Source organism: Aphelocoma coerulescens, chromosome 1 (genome assembly GCF_041296385.1).
Source record: "Aphelocoma coerulescens isolate FSJ_1873_10779 chromosome 1, UR_Acoe_1.0, whole genome shotgun sequence".
Classification (NCBI taxonomy): domain Eukaryota; kingdom Metazoa; phylum Chordata; class Aves; order Passeriformes; family Corvidae; genus Aphelocoma; species Aphelocoma coerulescens.
Genome location: NC_091013.1, coordinates 103673155 through 103688779, shown reverse-complemented (window position 1 = coordinate 103688779; position 15625 = coordinate 103673155). Strand labels below are relative to the sequence as shown.

Below are 15625 nucleotides of genomic sequence, written 5' to 3'. Positions count from 1 at the left end.
CTATTGCTAGAGGGTGAAAAGCCTTTTGGCCAAGCCCAAGCAAGTGCAAGTCCTGAGCTGCAGTTCTCCAGGTGATAACTTTGCTGTTTGTTGGAGGGTAATACTTGTTAAGTCTCCTCTATCTTTCCTTATTATCCTGTTGAGATAAAGCTGATGTTTTATGTAAAGAAGTCTCAGAGGGAAAATGTGTAAAGTATTAGTGTCTAAATCTGTAAGAATTTTCCCACTCTGTGTATGTGTGTAATTTAAAAAACTAATACACTACAGCTGTGGATAGAAGGATGTAAGAGTGGGGATTTTGCCCCACAATTTAAGAAGCACGGGGCTTGTCCTACACAAACCAGAGTGTCCCCTACACCATTGCATCCCCAAAGGTCTCCCATTTCTCAGAACTTAAGGTAGAAAGTAATTAGAGGAGAGATAGAAGGAATGGTCCTAATCTTTGGGAGCTATTTTCCATTCATTGGAGTGTAATAACAAATTTAGATCAGGTAGCTGAAGTCTGGCATTAGTCTTTGTTGTTCAGTGGTAACATTTTCCTGAATTTCTGCCAGACTCATTAAACATCATCAGTCCCAGGAAAATCTAACAAGGACGTGTGCTTGGATGAGAACTGAAATATTAAACAATGACCATTCATAGCACTGATAGAAACTGGTAATTTTTTGTTGGATAGCTACACTCATGCCTCACAGCTTCAGTGAGCTACTGATTCCAGCTGGGCTCTGGTAAGTTCTGGACTCAGGCATTTAGGTCAGACCTGTTTCACTGCTGTCTAAAATAGTTGCTTTCCACAGTTCATGCATATGGCCAGCCTCCCTTTCATTCAGGAAGGTACTGCGTAGCAATTAAAAATATCACAATAGCTCTGGGCTTTTTCTTGGTCTCTACATATTATTCCTTATGCAAAGGTCTCTGTAACCTCTTTAGGGCTTCCTGGGGAAGGAGGTGGGATTTTTTTTACAGGTCTGTAGTCTAAGCTGCCATATGAATGTTTTATTTTATGTATAAACACCCCTATTTACTATAAAGAGTTTAACAATTAAAGTAGTACTTGCTGCATGCCCTTTTGAGGTAATCTTTGCTGCTTGGCTCAGTTCTTCAGAGTACACATGTTCTTCCTTCTTTGCAATGTTTTTGTGTCCATAAAGGGCAAGAAATGATGTGTTTATTTTTACCCATTTAGAAAGGGATAAAGCTTAGATCAGATCTGGGACTTGAGTTCAGCACTTGAGTAGCAACACTTACAAAGGCTGATCGAGACAAGTGAAATTGGATTTTGTTATCTTGTGTTAAAGGCTCTGGCTTGCTCATATCTTTAAAGCATTAAAAGCTAAATGTCCTCAGATTCAATATCCTTTAGGCAGGAAAAATGCTAATGTGGATGCTAGCTACAAGCCTATTTTGCTGCGAAACTCCATGAACTCATTGAAAATGTTTTTCCAACAACTTAAAACTATTAATACCTTGACTAAGAAATTTGTTTGGCAATATTACTGCACATTGATGTTGCATTTTTAATAACCCTGCCTAGGAAAGAGAATATTGGCTGGTTTATACAGACTCAAGTGGGTCGATAAGTGGGTAACAGATGCATGTGACATGGTGGAAAACCACTTGCAGAACAATAGCCAAGGTCACTCCTTTTCATGTCTGCAGCGTGTGACAGAACTGCAGAGCCTGATCTTGCTCTCCTGCTCTTCCAGCCAGGAGAAATGTGAGCTCCACTTCACAGAGCCGTACATAACTGGATTGCCTTCAGAAGAGGAGAATTCAGTGGCAGGAGCTGGTTACTATGGCTATATGCATTGCTCACTCAAAATGAAGGAATCAAGCCAACAATCACTGTATACATTAGCTATATTTGTATGTGAAGGAAGCTCTTTGCCAGCAGCTGTGTGAAGGTATCGTGATGAAAATCCAACTTGGCTCCTGCCAGTCAAGGACTTGGTGACTTTCACGCCTTTAAAGCAGTGCAGAGCAAAATCTGTGCACCATGGGGTCAGGTCCTTTGTCCTCCTTAAGCATTTATTTTGCTCTACAGAAATGTTTCTTCTTTTCTGTGCCCCTAGTGATCATAGAACAGCCCAGGTAGGAAGGGACCTAGAAAGATCATCTGCTTCACCCTTCATGGGAAAGGGAGCCTAGGTGGGATTGTAAAGCACCTTGTCCGATCACATCCTACAACCCTCCAGCAATGGGGTCTCTACTCTGTCCCTGGGGAGGTTGTTCCACTGGGGTGGGAATGGCATCTAGTGATGCTGGCTTGGAAATTATGGAGGTGCTAGCAAACCTGGGCTCTGGGGTACAGAATATGACAAAAACAACTCCTGTGTTGGCTTCATAGTCCAGCCTGTCACCAGCTACTGAGTTGTTGGGCTGTCATGGAGCCACTTTCCCTTTGTCAAATGACATTAGAAATCATCAGTGAAGATAAAAGTAGCTGGGGGTGGTGAGACATCTGTAGCACAAACACAGCCTTTTTTTTGTTGCTTACAAATTTAAAGTCCTTTTTCTTCCCTTTTTGAAGCTCCCCACTGAAGCCAGAGGTTCTGTGGGGTACCTAGCAAATTTTGTTGCAGGGTGGCTCTTGGGGGCCATTGGTTTCCCCCCCTTTACCCAGTGCTGCACAAACAGGTAAGTATTTGATAGGTGAGGGGTTAAGCCAAGGCTGTTACCACCAAAGACTCGCTAAAGCTCTTGTTCCTGTCTCCAGTGACCAGATTTTCATGCAAGTGGGAGCAGTGGACTTGGGTATGCTCAGGAGGTGGTTTGTAGCATACGGCCCAAGCTGATTGAGCACTTCTATTACCTGCTGTCACTTGTAATTCTGCTGTTAAAACCTGAAGAGGGGTTTGCACTTCAAATAGGGGCTGGATCTTTAATCCAAATGGAAAATACAGCATATCTGCTGCAGATGTAAAAGCTTGCCTTTTAAAAATGAATTAGGTTGTTGCAGTCTACAAATATTTTAATTAGCCTGAGTTCAAATTAATTAAAAACTGTCATTTAAAGAATTAAGCGCTTGCAGGTTTTACAGAGTTTTGAATTATCTTAATGGAATAAAACAGACACTTGGAGCTTTCCATATAATTAAAAATAATTAAAATCTTCTGCCTGCATGTATATGAATAAATCAGCTAATAATTAAGCTAAGTTATTAGCAGTGGCTGTATTTAATGTTACATCTAGGGTATAGCCTAAAAAATTTTAACTAGTTTCACCATGAAATTGGAAATAATGCAGCTTACCATCAGTCTTTTACTGTTGCTAGAACATGACTCTTATGGGGGAGACAGAGAACACACAGTTTTCACTGGTGGATTAGTTGTGTCACTTTGCTTTAAAGTTTAAATGGTTGAATAGTTGAATGGTTTGCATGTTTCTGCTTGAAATGTCCCCCATATCACTGAAACCTTGCCTGCTGCTGGGAATGAGGGAGAACCACACAGGACATTTGGTGCTGGTAGGATCCCTTCAGCATTTCTTTGTACGTGTTCTCCCTTTCGAGAAAAAAAAAGCCCTAACCCATATTAAAAGCTAAACCTGTGTGGAATGAGCTGCTTTGTGTAAGGTTTCAGTCATGCAAACCAGGTGCAAGCCTCTTTAGGGGTTGGTGACTGCTGGTCTTATGCTTCTCCAGTAGCTCTGCCTTTAAAATAGCACTCTGCTCCTCCAGAAGGACAGAAATTTTGCACAGGAGCCCCAGCTGGTGCCTCTCCTTCAGTCTCCACACAGACATTTTGAAATTAGAACTTCCTGAATGGGAGGGGGAAAAAAAAGCCTGATAAAATGAATGAATGCTAGTGATTACTCCTTCAATGAATCCAGAAAGGTGGAATCAGCTCTAAAAAGGCTCATGGGAATACAAACAGATGCCTTAGTCATAATCTGTCCTCACTGTGCTGCAACATGAAGACTTTTTGAAGACTGTAGCTGCATGTTTCTTATTTCAGTTCTGTTGGGTTTCTTTTTATCTCATCTCTTAATTTCCTGGATTAGTGATGCTTGGTTGGAGGCTATTGGCAACATCATTGTCATATTCCTAAATGTAATTCTGTCCTTAATATTTTACTTCAAGCTGAGTACATAAAGGCTGGGCTGGATTTACTTAGGCTGGCTGATCAGAAATACTGTTGGTGTAGGAGGATGGTATATATCCTCTCTGTATTTGCATTTTTAATATTAATGATCTTTTCATCAGTTCACACAGAATTTTCTGCTTTTCTTTTATTTAGGGACTCTAATCCTTCACAGCTAGGAAGATACTCTCTTAGCAAGTACTGGATTCCTTTTTTTTGTATTTGAGATCTCCAAAGAAACTCTGATAAATGTGGCAAGTGCTGAATCTTGGGAATGATGTCAGTGCTTAATACCTTTTGTCAGGTTGCAGTAGCAACCAAGGTGAAGTGTCCACACTGCTGTTTCAATGAGGGGTTTATTCTGGGGAGGAAGGGGGTATCTTGGAAGACATTAATGAATAAAGGAGGAATAAGATTGAAACAAATCTCTGCTAGTTATTCTTTCTTGCCCATATCTGGTTGTCTCGGTTTGTAAATGTGGAGCCACAAGCAATGAGGCCTGCTGGTGTTCTCTTTCTGCCATGTACTCTTTCTCTTCTGGGTCCAAGAAGAGAAAGGTGTGAAGGGAGATCATGGGTCACCTCCTAGACCAGCTTATCCTTAGTTGAGGGCAGGGACAGAAAGCAGGTGATGCTAAGGAAACCCAAATGCTCTGAATTTGTTCAGGAATGGCTGAATGCCTGATCTGGATTCTCTCTGAATGCCCCCCACTCCGAGCAGCTGTCGTGGCTGGGCCCCCTTGCTCGTGCCCTCGCACACACGCGCTCCCCCTGCTCGGTTCATTGCTGCTGGGCTGGACAGTGGGACACAGACAGGAACCCCTTCCAGTGAGGGAGCACACTGCAAAAATACCTTTCCAGTGCTAATACCTCTTCACTTCTGGTTCTGATAACGGTGGTAGGAGACACTTAAAGGAGATAGCAGGGTTATGGCAGGCGTTGCTGAGTCCCAGAACTTGGCTACTGTGAAGGCACTCAGGCTGCCCTTTTTTCCATGCCATGACTTTATCAGTGATTCAGGGTCAGGGGTGTGGAGCTCATCTCAGCAGAGCCCCGTGTGACATGTCACACATTGTTACTGCTAACAAGCAGGCTGTGGTATCAGGAATAGGGAGAGTGTGGAAGTTTCTGTTTTATTTCTCCTTTTGGAACCTCCTCCCGTAGGCTTCACACTTTTTTTAACGCTCATTAAAACACATCTTGAATCTGTAGTCTGAAAGACTGTGTCCTTTCTGGTTAAGGAAGCATTTGGGTTTAAACTTTGAACTTTATGCATATGCTATGAAAAATTCAGTGCGACCTGCCTGCATTGCATGAGTACGGGATAGAATTGGTGCCTACTGTTGGACTTGGTCTTAAATGCCATTTGGTTTATTATTTCTGGGGAATGGATCTATACATCTGCTTTCTGATTTGTTCTCTCATTGAAATAAATTCTGCTAATTGGTCTCATACTTTACTGTGCATGCTTTTTACCTGACAAGGCATAGATATCCTGTGAGGCAACAGAAAACTGTAAGCAGTTCAGGTGTATTTAGGATAGTTTTCCAATTGTTGCAAATTGCAAACTCAGGTCTGTGTGTCTTTAGTGAAGAGTGAGCTAAATCTTCCTTCAATGTAACTGGAAGTATAATGGGCATTGCTATTGCCTTTGAATGTATCTACCTGTTCTCTTGTGAACAACAGTGCCAATTAGTGCATTGCTCCTTACCCGTGCAGCACCTAAAATCTGCTCTTATTCTCGATTCAGAATAAACTGATTGGGTAAGAAACACCTTACCATTAGTTTTTACTCAGGTAAAATTCCTACTTTTAAAACTAAGTAAGGGTGAAACAGATGACCCGTGTGGTGAGAAGCCTGTCTGCCCATGGAGAAGGGTGGAACTTGCTCCGAGGGCACTGTCAAATTCTTACAGCCCTATTTCCTGGCTGCTTCTCCTGGTGCCACAGCATGATCATGGAAACACTGCTCAGTCCTTCTTCTTTGAAGACAATCAGCTTGTCACAGAGAAAGCAGTGGGAATTAAATGCCTCCTTATTTATATGGATGTAGCCCATACCTTTGCCTCAGTTTCCCTTTCCTAGAAAGGTGTCAGTAATTCCGGCATCACACTCTTTATTTAATTTCATTTTCTTTCTGATCATGGATACCTTGCATTTTTTGAAATATGAAGGTGTGTCAGTAATGGATAAAAATATGTATCCAGGCCATGCTGGCAGTACAATGGAAATCACCTGGACTTTAGATCTGCAGTTCTTTCTCTGTGATGATGGTGCACGTTTGGGTGATGACAGCAGGGGAGATTTTTCTGCTCTGGAAAATCCCTGTTCATCAACTGCAGTACAAGAAGAACCAGAGATTCTACCAGGACCAGTATAGCTTGATAGGCAAGAGGCAGAATAATCCAACTTAAAAAATACAGCTTCTTTTTGTTTTCCTTTTTTCCTTTTGTTTTTATATAACATATTTTCATACCCAAAAATCGCCCATATTTTTCTCAAAATTCTGAGTTAAATTTTGCAATTAGCCTCCTGCTGTAAATTTGGGCCCTCAGAAAAATATCAGGTTGATTTTTAAAGCATTATATACATTTTTCTATAGCTATAAACAAAAATGTTATTTTGTTGCCCTACAGGAGTTATTATTAGGATCTCATTCTCTCCTCTAGCGGCAGCAAGGCACAGCCACCAGACCTGCAGAATGGCATCTGAAAAGGTGAGATGAATAAACCGTGTGCACCCACAGGGTGGTAAATAGACCTTCAGCCAGGACTGTTCTGAAATGCTCTGTTGGTGAAGAGATTTAAATAGATGGACCTGCTGGTGAGAAGTTACGGTGGGAAAGGCTGCATAGATCCAAATCCAAGGTTTTCTGTTGAGTGAGTTTTGGTGAAAATTAGTCACTCAGGTAGGATGGTGGTCTTGGCACATGAGCTCTTTGGTGTTTTCATGCTGCTGAGCTACTGGTACTTAAAGTGCAGCTTCAAAGGCACTCACTGGGGCAGGGCGTGTGTTCCGTCCTGCTCAGCGTTTTTACAGCAACCTAGATTTGCATCATCATACTGAATATGTTAATATTTTCTTTCCCTTTTCTTTTCTAGACCATTGTGTGAGACTGAAGTGCCTAAAACTACGTATGTAGCAGATACTTGGCCTTTGTGCAAGAAGCCTCAAGTATATGATCTGATCTTTTTGTTCCATCTCCTTCATAATTTTTTTTCCTGTAAAGACAAAATGTGTATTTCAGTTAAAAAAGAAAAAGAAAAAGAAATTTTTAATCAATTCAAGTCAATTCTGTTACAACTGGACTGGCTGCTGCTGGGGACCCAGTGTGACTCTGAAGAGAGTTGTGCCTGTAGCCTCACTGGAAATCTCAGCTGCTGCTCACTGTTGGGATAAAATTGGTTGTCCTCCTCAAAGGAGGTCTCGGTGGTGGTCTCTCCATGTGCTTTGGTCTAGGCAGATAGTGCAACCTTTCTCCAGTGGGATCCACAGGTTCCTCTGGGTTGTCCAGCACAGCCTTTTCTCACCAGCCCTCTCTCCTGTAACTCCTGTCATCTCATCACTCCCGGCTCCGCCCTCCCCAAGCAGTGCTGGAGCAGCGGGGCTTTGCTGCAGCTCACCGCTTTCCCACCTCTCCCCGCTGTGCCTCTCCAGACATCATCCTGGGGTTAGACGTGATGAGCTCGTCCCACAGAACAGGAACGCCCCGTGCAGAAGAGAGGCCGAGCCCGAAACGCTTCGGGGAGTTTGCTGGGGGCAGGATTTCGGCTCCAGCATCGGAGGAGCACAGCAGGGGTGGAGTCTGCCACGGCTCGGCTGTGGTACAGCAGCACTCGCACGGGCAGCTGTGCAGGGCTCCACGGGAAAATGTTTTCTGTAGTATTGAGCTGGGCGTGTGAAGCCTGAGAGGGGAGAGGAGAGGATAGAAAATAAACTTGTTTTCACATTTATAAGTCTATATATATGTATGTTAGATATACACAGAGAGGTATAAATATATGTGTGTGTCTCTCCTATATATACACTTATATGCACACACCAGCCAGTCACTCCAGAATATTGCTGTTGGAGAGAAGGATGTCATGTCCACTTTTAGAGGTGTTTAAATTCAACTGACAAAAAGCATCAAGTCATTAGGCCATGTGAGAAACACAGACTTGTGTTTTTTCAGGCAGAAAGTAATACTCCCGGAAATAGATTTTCTTTAAAAACTGGCCTTAATATTTCAAGAAGCTTTGCTGACTGAATTTTCAGCAGAGGTGACCAGCCTAGTGTATCTGTGTTTGGAAAGAAATAATGTTTTTTGTTGCTTACAGAATGTAAGTGCTGAAAAACTCACAGTGTCTCCTTCCTGCAGTGTTTTCCTGCTATTTAGCATAATGCCAGTCATATTGGGTTTATTCCGTCAGCACCTGCAATGTTAATAAAGTATCCCCATGACAATTGTTTCTCCAATTAAACTGCCTCTGAATGTTTTAGTGTAGTTTGCAGTTGGCATAAGGTAAACACATTATAGCAAAAAATCCTTGACTGAAAGTCATGAAAAATTTAAAAATCACAAAACCTCCTGTGTCTAAAAGTGCATGAATATTTTACTTCCTTCCCCCTCGGCTCCTCTGAAAAATAAGCTTCCGAAAAGCCAGGCGATCAGAAAGGGCTGTACCCACCTCTGCCCCTACCTGAAGGGCAGGCTCTGAATCCTTGAAGCTGAAATATAAAAAAGGCAAAAAAAGGCAAGTTTTCTTGCAGGAGCTTTCCACCAGGAGCTAGAATATGTTGTGTCTGAAGACCTAGGAGTATTTTAGGACAGTGCTGCCTATTGAAATGGAAATATGGTTTTCAGGCTGCTTGAGCAGAGTGCATCAGTGTCAGAGGCTGAAGTAGGCTAATGAAGTGCCCTGTCTTTGAAGTCAGATTGCGTAATACAAACCCTAGAGAGACGCTTAGATTTCTTTTTTTCTTTGCATTGATCAAGACTAAAATACTTCTGCTATTAGCTTCAGAAGGGCTTAATGGAATTGGTGGCAGGACTACGGTAATTCCAATGACGAGCTGTGCAAACAAATGCTTCCTTAATGAATACTCAAAAGATTAACCTGAACTGCCTACATGCATTATTAGTGCTTTTAACCCCCTGCCTTCCCCCAGTGGTTATGGATAATGCAGAGTAGTTTAGGGTGGGGGAAAAAATCCCCCAAAATTCGCTAATGGCAATTAGGCTATGTGATAGCTGGGAAAAGGACGCACAGCAATTCTGAAAACATGCCATTAATCTCTGACCTGATGGGCAGGGCGGGATGCTCAAGATCATTGGAGACGCAAAACTTTCCACAGAGGGAATTGGTGGAGTGGGGGATGTGGTCAAATTTGGAGAAAGAAGAGTGACAAGGCACATGACAAAAGCCTTCTTTCCCTCACCTGGTACATCTCCAGAGCCGAAGAGCTGAAACCATTTATTCAACTAGGCTCCCTTTTCATCTTCTTATTTTTCTTATGGCTGTGAGTCAGTCTGAGATTGATTTATCAGTGCTGTTAATCTGCTCTCAAAAGGCTGTCAGTCTCACTCCCAGAAGCCAAGCTCTCCCATTAGAAACCTGACCTATTTAAACGTTCTTAAGATACCGTAATGATTGAATGTCAGCAGGGGAGAGGCAGCAGTGACAGCTCTGAAATGTTTACTGTCCCAGGCCGGGCTAGGAGGGGAGCGTGCCGCTGCATCCCGGAGCTCTGCGCTTGGCATGGGATGACAGGCTGAGGGATGGGCGCTGCCAAGCTGGGAAGATCGGCGGCTGCACTCGTGTGGCTTAGAGGGTTAATGCTCTGCAGTCCCCGCTGACCTCAGGCTGTTCAAAACGGGAAGAGGTGTCAGGGGTCTGCATGTTGATAGCAATAAATCACAGATTACAGCGGCTTAAAAGGCACTTAAAACATTTTTGGTGGCTTAGGAATTATTTCAGCAAGCATATTTATATGAAAGCGGATGCTTTCCATAGAGAGATTTAAATTTCCGTTCTACTGGCGCACCACACAGTAGCTGTCAGCAAAAAATTAATTGAGGGAAAGTAAATGTAAAATTATGAAAGGAAAGTAAAGAGATGCTCCCAATACCTCTTCAGGCTGCAGATACGTGTGTCCACGGCCGAGCATAGGCACTGCAGCAGGGGGAGCACAAAGGCTGGCAGAGACCTGAAAATCTCTGGTCTAATAATGGGAATCTAGCTGTCATAAACACACTTTCAATGCACTGTTCAGTGCCAATTTTCTCATCCTGAAGAGATGTAGCCGAGTGCAACTATTTTTAAATCTATGTTTCTCTCCCCCTCCGATTTCTCTTTGGGCCATCAACAGCTTGAAGAATTAAACCATAATTCTTCACAAGACAAAATACATCACTTGTACAGAATGGGCCTGGTTTTGCTCCAGGGTACTATGTTAGCACCTTTCTTCTGCTGAAACTATTCCCAGATGGATGAACTTTCTCATCCAACTGAGTCATTTTGGTTCTTTCTTTCCCATTTGTTTTTTAAACAGAGATTGCAACAGCAGCAGGCACCAGTGGCCTAAAAAAGCCCCTGAGGTAAATAATAGGTTCTCAGTGTCTTTAGATGCATCTTGTGGAGCAGTAGTCTTTCTGCCCCAAGGATCCTGACTCCAAAGATGTTTTCTCCAAGCATCTGTGTCTTGAACTGGTGTCCTTCTCTCTCATTGATCATGCTTTTCAGGAGTGCCAGGTTATTACAGTACCCATTTTATTAAGAGTAGTCTAAAGGCCAGCTTTTGTCAAAACCCAGCTGTCTGGGTGATCTTTTTGTCCAAGAAAATAGAGAGGGTTCATAACTGGGCTTTTACAGATCCAAGATGTCAACTTTTTTATATTAGACCACAATATTGACATTATCTTCTGTCTAGAGCTGATAAATGTTATTGCATTCCTTTCCAATATGTAATGTTATTAAAAATAGGTTAGTCACAAGAGCTCCTTATCAAAGACCCTTGTTTCCCTAGAAACAGTGACCAGCATTAACCTTTCTAAAAGTAGCCCCTGCAAGAGACAAATGTCTTTGGTTGTCCCTGTTACAAATTTAATCTAGGGAAAACGTGCTGCAATTTCTGTTTCATATTAAGAGAAAGCAAATAAACTCCAGAAAGGCAGGAATAACGTGCAGTATCCATTCACATCAGGCTACCAAGGAAAAGAAGATGATCATGTTTCAACCAGAGTTAGCTGTGTCCCTTTCTAAGCAACACAAGCATTGAAATTGCTTTAGAATCAGCTATGGAAACAGTTGTTTGCAACCCCAAAAAAGAAAAGGGATGCGTGGGAGCAAGATTGTAGTGTTCATGCAGGACTGATGAAAGCTGAATATTTGCAGAACAGAAAAGATGTAAGTGATAACAGCGTATTTGTAAGGAGATGGCTTCTTCTAAGCACTGTCGGTGGTAAATGGGAATATTGTGTTTAGAAGTAAAGCTCCTGGCAATGTGAGAGAGGAGCAAGAGGGAGAGAGTATCAGCATGTTATATCCTCATGACTTGAAATAATCATATTCTCAGCCTTCACAGCAGATTAACAATGTCCAAAAATCTTGGTGATGCTTGTGATTTACCTTGTTTTAAACTATGTGATCAGGAGCGTCTGCTTGAGTTTACACAAGCACACACTGTTCACCTAAGCAGCCAAAATCACCACCTCTATTTTCTTTTCTTTTTTTTTTTGCCAGATATAAAGCAAAAAGATGGTGATTTAGATCTGACATTGACACACATCTGTGCCACAGGGCACCAAACACCTCTAAAGCAGCAGGCTGGGCAGATTCTGGTGTGAGTGAGACAGCCAGTCCAACCCTAGAATGTGACACAAGCTGCTCGTGTTCAGCTCAATTCACAGAGGAATCCAGACCAGGATGGCAAGCTTCATCCCTAGCTCTACCAGAGCACCCTCCTCTCCAGTCTGTCTGGAGGTGAGCATGTCTCTAGCACAGCAGTAGTGTTTCTCTGCCTCTTGGTTGCATTCCCCAAGTGCTAAAAATACCAAGTTACTAAAGCACTCAGAGCTGCCACATCAGTCTCCTGTCTTTGAGCCTATCACTTCCAGAAATTCCTGTTTCTTACAAGCCAACTTTGTCTGTACAACCTGTCCCTGTCCAGTCTTCAGCATAACAGCTTTAAAAATAGCAGATTCAGTATGCAGACATTTTCCTTCTTGCCTGGTCACAAACCAAGCCACTTGTTCCTGTGGGTATCTAGGAATTCAATGAAGTTGTGGATAAGCTCCCTCCTTGCTTCCTTGGAATTGAGTTTTGTAAAGAACTAATATATTGTCTTCCCTTGTGGCCAACAAGCATTATCTACAGTATTTATTTTCCTTTCTGCTTTTATATTCAGTTTATGCTGGAACCAAAGGAAACTTATGTATCTACCTATGCTGGTAAAAGCAAATCAATCTGGCAGTGTCAATTGTTTTGTTATTTATGGGTTGCAATGAAATGAGACCTGAGTTACTCATGGTGCTTGTTTCATGAGGAAAAATGAGTTTACAATAGAAGGCCAGACATTGCCTAAATTGGGACTCATAAATTAGTTTCCTGAAGCAAAGGACTCACTAAAATTGATGCCTACTTTGTTCTTTATCTGTGATTCACTTTCTGGGAAGAATCAATACATCCTTAGATTTCTTCCCTGTCTTGCCTTGTTCATAAACTGGGGAACACCTGTGTATCCCAAACCTGAGCCTTGGCTTTAAAACTCCTGGGGCCCAAAAAGGGATTTAAAGCTCTTGCTTGAAGGGAATTTGGCTCACATAACTAAATTCCCTTAATAATCACTTATCCCTGGTGCAAAAAGCTTTGAATTTCATATTCCAGAAGAGTTATGTCTGAATAGTCTTAATTTACACACACACAACCCCCGCAAACCTATGGTAATTAAGTTCTGAAGCACTTGGAAAAGCAATACTTGCCCTACTGAAAACACAGAAGCAGGAAAGGCTTCTTCCATGAAGTCATGGAGCAAGAATGGTGTGGTGAGGGGTGGCCGGGACCGAGTGCGCCACTCCCCACTGACATTCCTGCCCCCCTTCGTCAGGGCACGGCCACATGTGTCCCCTCCTTGGGCATTGTCTCCTCAGCTGGGATCCAGCGGACAAATATAGGCATGAGGGAAAACTGCTGATGCCTTTAAACAGTTATCAGCAGTGACCTTGAGATAGGGGCATATAAAGTTTGCGCCAGGCAGAGTCGTGACACTTTCTGTGTGCTCTCCAGGGTGAGTACCAACCTCTCTCACTTTTAAGCGTGGGTGCTGTGCTCTAACACTGTACCGTGGGTTTGATATGACTGAGGCTTTCATGTGGCTTAAAGTTTTAGTAGTAGTATCAGTAAACATCTAGCCTGTGGTAGTCACTGTAGGATGCTGCTTGAATGCTCGAATGGCAAGTACATATTTCTTCTCTAACATCAGTGCGTTCATTGTACCAGCTGGAATAACTACTTAGGGAAGTGTCAGGTCCCTTGCAATTATGCATCTGAGTGAAATGATTATCCAGTGCCTGCAAGTCATCTTTTCTGTCTTCTGTATCATCTGCAAGAGATGATGGCTTATGCAGTTTACAATTTTAAGTAGCATGTTGGTCCGAGGCGTTCTTTAATCCAGCCTGAGTTACAACCCCTGGAGCATCACTGGGCTGCCTTTCCAGGCCAGACAGTGCTATTGCGATATTCCTGCCTGCCCTCAGTGCTACAGTCACTTCCAACAGCCCCAGCAAAGAGAGACAAGGTCCCTTCTTTCCGAGTCTGAGTGCACCATGAAACTGTTGGTGGTCCTGGGCATGCCATTTCACTTTGCGTAACAATATCGGCTTTCTACAGGGAGCAGGCATTTTCAAGGATCTCCCACAGCTGATACACAAGGGCTGGCTCTTTTTGTTGTTAGCTACAACTGGTTGAATGGGAACACCTTTAGCTTTAGCCTGACTATTCTGCATTTTAAAAATAAACAAAACAAAATTTTCCACTTCTTTTATCTGCCGATGGATTTGCCTCACTGAGTTCTCTGCACCCCCAAGGTGTGGTCTGCCTGGGCTCCAGCCTCTGCCATAACTCCAAACACCCAGGCTGCTGAAGGAATAGGGGCTCTCTCCCAGCTGCCAGAATGCTGCTTTGCTCCATAACATACTTGCCATAGTGGTCCACCCTGAATATGAGGGGGAAAAAGGAAGAGATAAGAAGGTGATAGCTGAGGAACTGTCCCTAGGAGGTCTGAAAATGGAGCCAGGTGGCACAAAAGTGATTCAGAGTACTTTAGTGTATTCTAGGACTTGTGAGAACCTGCCCTGAGTCCTAGAGATTAACACTGGAGTGGCCCCTCTGGCATTTGCACATTTAATGTGAAATGACACTTACGTGCTCTAATGCTGTTCTGTTTAAATTATGAACTGATGTAATTTCATTGCTCCACTAGAGCTGAGACACACTTAGAGAGAGAGGGGCTCCTCCATTGAGTTGTATGTCCAGCTGGGAATTTTGGTCAGTTCAGATGATGTTAAAATAATTGGCGATACTTGTGCTTATGTAGGTGCTTAATCTTTAAAAAGATTAAGGTGTAAAAGATTACTTAAAAATCTAGAAAAAATTAAGGCTAGTTCTGAGAAAGAAAATTTTTTCTCTACAGCAACAAGACAGAAGGTATCAAGCTTTTACTGCAGCAGTGGGAGAGGGCTGGATGTAACACTTTGGCAACTCTGCTGTCTTAGGGCTTTACGTTCCCTAGGAGGAACATGTTGAAAAAAAAGCTGCCTTAGCTGATGAGGAGTTTTTATCTCTACCAGGATTTTGTTAGAAATAAATTGAATTAAATTTTGAAAGACTACAGTGTCTGTCTTGATAGGGGTCTTGAAAATTTAACCAGCTGCTCTGGATATTGCACAGTAAATACAACACGGGAAGAAGTTAAGGGTCACTTACACAGCTTTAAATAGTAATCAAATGCTGTCCTGACTTTAAAGAAAAAAATACCTGAAATTCTAAAATTGTGTGCGTGCACCTTGTAGCAGTGGAACTTCTTTTAGACATCCTCTGGCCAGCACCCTGGCCAGTTTATATGTGTGTGTAAGTATTTATGTCTGTAAAAAACCACCAAAACTAAACAAAACAAAAAAACCCCGATGTATCTGTTTGATCATTTTAGAGAGTACAAAACAAATTAATTACTTGGCAGCACAAATGCAGCAAATTAATCTCACTGAGACCCACGTCCCCTGCCCTCTCTTTCATGAAAAAAGACTCCTAAACGCTGTGCCCTTGTCATTTGCAAAAACAAGTGCAGGTATTAAGCTGGACTAATAAACTCAAAGCCATCTGAAAACACATGAAGGCCTTGCACCAATTCTGCAGATACACTTGCCCTTGGCCATGCCCTGCTGCAGGGGGATGCCGAGCCTGGTGAATTTGGATGGAGCAGCAACCTGGGAAGCTGTACCAGCACAGGACCTCCCAGAGCCATGTCAATCCTGTTTTTATTGACATGCCAATTCCTGAATCAGAG

General features: G+C 42.7%; 1 long non-coding RNA gene across 1 annotated transcript; it reads left to right on the top strand.

The window, feature by feature from the left end:
- Nucleotides 1–651: 651 nt before the first annotated feature.
- On the top strand, nucleotides 652–8515 carry LOC138119681 (uncharacterized). The gene is made up of 3 exons (XR_011155582.1): nucleotides 652–728; nucleotides 6718–6797; nucleotides 7183–8515. It is a non-coding gene; the product is annotated as an uncharacterized lncRNA (long non-coding RNA).
- Nucleotides 8516–15625: the final 7110 nt, after the last annotated feature.